The following is a 6,006-nucleotide window of genomic DNA, read 5'->3' as shown; positions in this document are numbered from 1 at the left end:
GCCAGATCATATCAGGAGAAATAAGGTGAACTAAACAGGGCCTAAACCGTTAAGATCTTTCCTCGAACCATCCAACCGAATTAAAAAAAAAAAAAGTCAATGTGTACGTAAATTGTACTACGTAAGTTGATACTCCTTGTTAATTAATGGCACATTGGCACGTCTAAAGTCTAATTCAACCATGTTCGTTCGTTCAACAATTACAGCCATATATCTCTAACCTTTAAAATACTCACATTTTGAACACTATGCTTAGTAATAGTGTTTTGAGTCACAAATACATGAAATTCACTATTCCTAAGGAAATTTTTTGCTTTCCTTCCCTTTGCAAGCTCTATAATGCTTGTTCAATCAACCAAGGTTCAAACCTTGTTGCTTGCATATTTCCACATTTATTGTTTCACTTACTATCTTTTTTGTTTTCTGATTCCTAAGAAATTTGTTTCTTTCTCCTAATTTATTACATTCCTCTCTCCTCTGGTTTTCCTTTCCTTTTTCCTTTTGCCTCTGCTTCTCCGCTCGTTTATTCGTCTTCCCCTTACTCTGTTTTTACTTTTGTGCGGCGCCGGTGTTCGTCTACGACGACCGGAACCCTTCCTGTCTGTGGGAAGAATTGAATTGCTTATTCTGTGATTAATTGGTTAGTTAGGCAAATCCTAATTCCTAATTGATCATTCAATGGGTCAATAATTCATTTTTTTCCACATGCTTGAATGATTTCCGGTTAGTATGGAGGTTTGATCGACAGCCAGTAAGTAGCCTGTTAGCAGGTATGTTGTATTCTTATCATTTCTTTTTTCCATCCTTACATCGGGGTTTTGTGTTTCGGCTCCAATTGAAGTAGTTCTTTTTTGATAGCATATGTAAACTGTTAATTATGGTGCATTAATTAATCCTCTTGCTTTGTTGATCAAGTTAGGTTAGTTTTGTTGTTGCTTGTAAAAATGTTTGCTTGCTTTAAATTTGTTTTGAATGGGTTGATTACATGTTTAGGCATCGTTTGGGTTGTTAACTGTGGTATTTTTTCCCCTAAATTAGCTTTATAAGGCAACCCTATTTTTTGGGCTCACCTTGTCCACATTCCTGTTTTCCTGGGATAGTACAACCTTCCTCTTACAGAAAATCAAACCATACTGTCTTTTTTAAAAAAAAAATCCTTTTTTTGTGGCTGTGTGTTGTAGGATTTTATGAGCTGTACTTTATTTTATTTTTCCCTTTTGTTAAAAATCCTTTTGTAGAGTTGCTTGTTTCCAGAATTACATTGCTCTATATAAAGGGATGGGGGTTATCTTTCCTTGTTAGAGTTTTTCTTCACCATTTCGTTTTCTTTATTTGGAAAGGTAGACATTTTACTTTTCACCCTTTTACTACTACCAAGGTTAAGATTAGATATGTGTTCATGTTAACTCACATAATTAGAGTGGTTGGTATGTTGCTTCTCGATGCCCATTTGTGTTCTAATCTAATGTAAACTCTCTATTTCGTATCCCAAGACATATGATCTACTATAAAAAATGCTTGCCTTTAACGAAAATCCTCCTACGATCTATGGACATGTGATGCTGACCACTGAATGTGCACTACTTGGTCCTTTGTTGGATATTTGTTTGTATAACATCCAATTTTTGTTGTGAAACTGTAGTGTTATTTGTCAAGATTCATTAGTTGGGGCAATAACTAATTCAGGAATCAGGAAAAGCAAAAACATTGTGAATTGTGAATGGTATTTCGGATGATCTATTATGTTAACACCAATATTGATAATTTATGCCTTTTTGCAAAGGATTAATATATGTTTGTTTGTGTTTATCAGGATTGATTTCGTCCCTCTGCAAAAAAATCTGCTGGTTTGAATTATTCATCAATGTTTCTCAACTGCATAGTTTTAGAGAGCTTGATCTACTTTTTAACTATTCATTTGTTTTAAATAAAATCCATGGTCAATCATCAAGCTAAAAGAAAGAAGGTTACAGTCATAACAATTGACATAATCTGAGACACATTTTATGTAGAATTTAAGACTAATAAAATGTAGCTTTAAAAGAGCAAAGAGCACAGATCTATGCAGAAGTCATTATTTCATGATTGTGCAAAATTTCTTCTCTGCTAAAGCATAGATCTAAGCAGTTTGTAAGCTAACAAACACCTCTATTTTTAGGATGATGGAGCGACCTTTGAAAAGGTCCAGGAGATGCTCAAGTCCACCCACTTTCTGCTGGAAATTGGCCCAAAGGAGCCTTTCAAAGAACGGTGTTCTTGAATGGTGCTTGAAATCGGTACTTGTAAGATATAGGTAGCCTTATGCTTAGCCTAGAATCGAACCCTTTAGTATTTGCACGTAATATGTTTATGGCTCCTACACTTCTTGCCAACAAAATTAGTTTCTGTTGCGATAGTATAGAAGGTGGGAATGTAGGCTCATTACCTAGAGATTTTTGAAGGGAACAAGCTCGTAGTGCAGTGTTCTCAACAAATACCCCTTAAATATTTTGTAACATGAACATAACTACTCTTGTACATATTATGACTCGGGCACTATGCCGAGTTCTTTATGTTCTGATTTGCAATGCTGATTTCAGGAATATGTAATGTTGTTTTTCTAACATGAACTCCTATAATGTACTATCTAGCTTGCATTAACCTGCTATTTGAACAGATCAAGCACCCGATATTGGAATAAGGAATGCTATCCCTTGTAGTTGTTTTGGACTACCTAATTCCCTCGGGTTTTCCCCGTACAAATTTTGCTTATACGCTAATTAATTATACGAACAAATTCTGATATCTTGGGGGATCGCGCGCGTTAGCGCGCGGTCCAACAACTAGTATATATATATATGAGTACTGATACACTCTTATTTTATATTCTTGGTATATATATTTGATGTAGCGTGAAATACAAGTTATCCTATCATTTTGCTATATATAAAATGCTCTAAACTTTGAGTATACATGTATTCTAGCAAAACTAAAAAAAATCCACCTTTTTAATTGCATCAAATTAAAGCTTTGCAAAATGGCAATCCAATCCACAAACAATATCCAAAAATGGGTCACTCTTATGATCATTTGTGTAGTGGTTTTATCCACCACCATACCATCAGAAGCACGAAGTTATAAACCAGCCCGTCGTCCTCCTCCTCCTCCTCCAAGTATTTATTTTTCTTCAACACTTTTTTCTTCCTTTTATTATTTATTTGAACAAACTTTTGATTATTAATAATTAGTCATCTTAATTAAATTAAACCTCTAATTTAATTTTTATTGCCAAATAATTAATGCAGGGCCTAATGTATGCCCACTTTGTGTGTGCTGCAACCCTGCACCCCCTGGTGTTTGCTGCGGTTGCTGTCGTGTTGAAGACTCGTCACCTCCCCCTCCATTTGTGATCACACCCTAAACAAATATCATCATCCCAGAAGCTCAGCATAAATTATTTTGGTATATTTTCGTTAATGTTGAATATGTGCATATACGATATGTGTATGTGTGCGCGCATACCTACGTGTTCCTAATTGTTGTAATAAATGTAATATATGAAAATCAACATCTATACTACGGGCATGTTTGGCCAAACTTCTCGATACAATTTCTATTTCATAGAAGTAGTTTTTGAGAAGCTACTTCTGTAGAAATACTTGTGAGAAATAGAAATGTTTGGCCAACCAAATTCAGGAGTACATTTGAGAAATATAAACAAGTTTACAAGTTTGCCCCATTATTTAACACTTCCATCTTTTTATTTTTTGTTTATGCAATTGTTTAAACCCATAACTAATAACTTGTCAGCAATATTGTTAACACCATTTTATACCCTCATCTACACCACTTAAGGATTCACCAACACAAGCCAAACAACAACACCAATAGTCCCACACCTTACCACTCTTTCCCTCTCTTCACAAATTACAACCACCCACCAGGGCCACCATTACGGCACCACCCCTCTAAACCAAAATTTCAATTTATTGCTATATAAATCTATTGCTTCAACTTGGATGGTATTTTTATGGTTTCCCTAAAGAACCGGCAACTAGAACTTTGAAATTATCTACTACTAATAGAGCAATTGAAAAGTTTCAAGCTATTGTAATTTTTTTTGTGGTTGCAAAAGCGGGATAAACCCAAGGAAGAAAAAATTAACTATTGTGATTTGCGATTATATTCTTATTGCATCATTTTGTACTACCTCCGTTCCACAATACATGTAATATCTCTTTCGAAAATGATAAAGGTCGCAACATGCGACCTTTAAGCCGTGTCACAATGATGACATGTCATGCTTATGTGTCATGGTTTAAATTGGAAATTAAAGCATTTAACTTATATAACCTATTATACATGTTTCATAAAAAGGTAGGAAAATCTTAACATTATAATTTGTTTCCTTCTTTACGTCGAATACCTAATTTATATATTTTCATAGTAAAAATATTAGATTGATAGTAAAAATAATCTGATGATGCATAGCCTACGTGGCGCGTATATGTACCAATTAAACTCCGACACGTAAGATTGCGACAACTAAATGTTGTCGCAACTTGCGACCTTTATCATCATCCTATTTCTTTTTGAATGTATGCCAACACGCTTCTTTGGAAATTTATATCTTTAAGTGCATATAAGTAATTATAATTATAAAAATTTGATATTTGAAATCCTCTTATTGATTTGAATTTAACTAGATCTAACTTTGACTATGTCTTTTCTTATATAATGGAGAAAGAAAGATCGTCAAAGTTGATTGATGATCAATTCTCAAACGAGAAATAATGCATGTACCCGTGATTGGCTGTGCGATGGCCTTGGCCATGCATGCGGTTAGCTCTTGCGACGCTGCAGCCTTGGCGAGGCATGGGCCTTGCCCCCATGAGCCTTGCCTTGGCCCAAATTACTTGTTTATTTTCTGTTTATTTTCGGTTGAACAGCGATTTTAATTAAATTTAATTTCGTAATTTTAATTTTTCTCGGAATTTATTTTGATTAATTTAATTATTACAATTTATTTTATACTAATTATTTTAATAAAATTAAAACCTTGTTAAAATTATAATTAATTAATTTTAATCAAGTGGAAAATGATAAAGGGATTTAAAATTAATTTTATGTGAGCTTTAAATTTTAATTAAATTTGTAAGTTTCCGGTTGGACTAGGAAATACAATATTATGCTTAAAATTTGTAAAGCATGTAAATTCTTGGTTTTTGTCATATTTTTCATATAAATATACAACAAGCAGCCAACGACTATAGAAATGTACAACAACTTCTTTTTTTTGAAAATAAAAGAAGAAGATGGAAAAAGTTACAACCGTACCAATAGGTCTAGAACCGGTTTGTTCCGGAATTTTCAGGATAGGACCGGTCTTGTCCGGAATAGTTCAGGACCTATCTCCGGACATGAAAATAACCAAATTTCGGATCTGGTTCATTCATATTCCGGTCCGAGCCAAATTTAGACTGGTGCACAGTCCTATTTGTGTTGGCTATGAGACTATTTTACAGAATTTTCAAACCATTCAAGTATCGTCCTCCATATTTATAAGATAGTGACGATGACCCCATCTTATTTGCCTAATTATCCAACTCCTCAAACTAATAGCCCTGAGTCTTCATCACCTGTAATACAATGGGATCAGCTCATTGAAAATAAAATCAATAGAGCAAAAAAAATTATTTTCTTTGTTTTATCGTGTTTGATTTAGAACACCAAAATTCATCGCTTTTTCCGGTGGGCATCCGCGCACGATAACGCGAGTCCAGGTCCTAGTATTCTAAATAGTACTAAAATTTGTGAAGTATAGAACAAGTGTCATCGTTGAAATGGTCCTGTAAAAACCTAGTGATTTTGTTTTGTTTTATTTTATGTGGTTCTAAAGCATCCTTGTGTTTTGTTTTTCTGGTCCCAAACATTCCAGTGACTATCAAAATTTAGGAAAATACTCAAGTCAAGTCAAGTCAATGATAGTAACAATTTTATTTTATTTTTATTTTTAATTTTTCGAGG

General features: G+C 34.0%; 2 long non-coding RNA genes across 2 annotated transcripts; both read left to right on the top strand.

Annotated features, from left to right (window-relative positions):
- The first annotated feature begins 230 nt into the window (after positions 1-230).
- Positions 231-2,584, top strand: LOC130459656 (uncharacterized). The gene is made up of 2 exons (XR_008919187.1): positions 231-770; positions 2,159-2,584. It is a non-coding gene; the product is annotated as an uncharacterized lncRNA (long non-coding RNA).
- A 290-nt stretch (positions 2,585-2,874) lies between these two features.
- LOC110781823 (uncharacterized) lies at positions 2,875-3,721 on the top strand. The gene is made up of 2 exons (XR_002531839.2): positions 2,875-3,152; positions 3,285-3,721. It is a non-coding gene; the product is annotated as an uncharacterized lncRNA (long non-coding RNA).
- The last annotated feature ends 2,285 nt before the right edge of the window (positions 3,722-6,006 follow it).

The sequence above is a fragment of the Spinacia oleracea genome, chromosome 4 (genome assembly GCF_020520425.1).
Source record: "Spinacia oleracea cultivar Varoflay chromosome 4, BTI_SOV_V1, whole genome shotgun sequence".
Taxonomy (NCBI): Eukaryota; Viridiplantae; Streptophyta; class Magnoliopsida; order Caryophyllales; family Amaranthaceae; genus Spinacia; species Spinacia oleracea.
The sequence above is the reverse complement of the archived record's forward strand: the minus strand, read 5'-3'. Positions and strand labels throughout refer to the sequence as shown.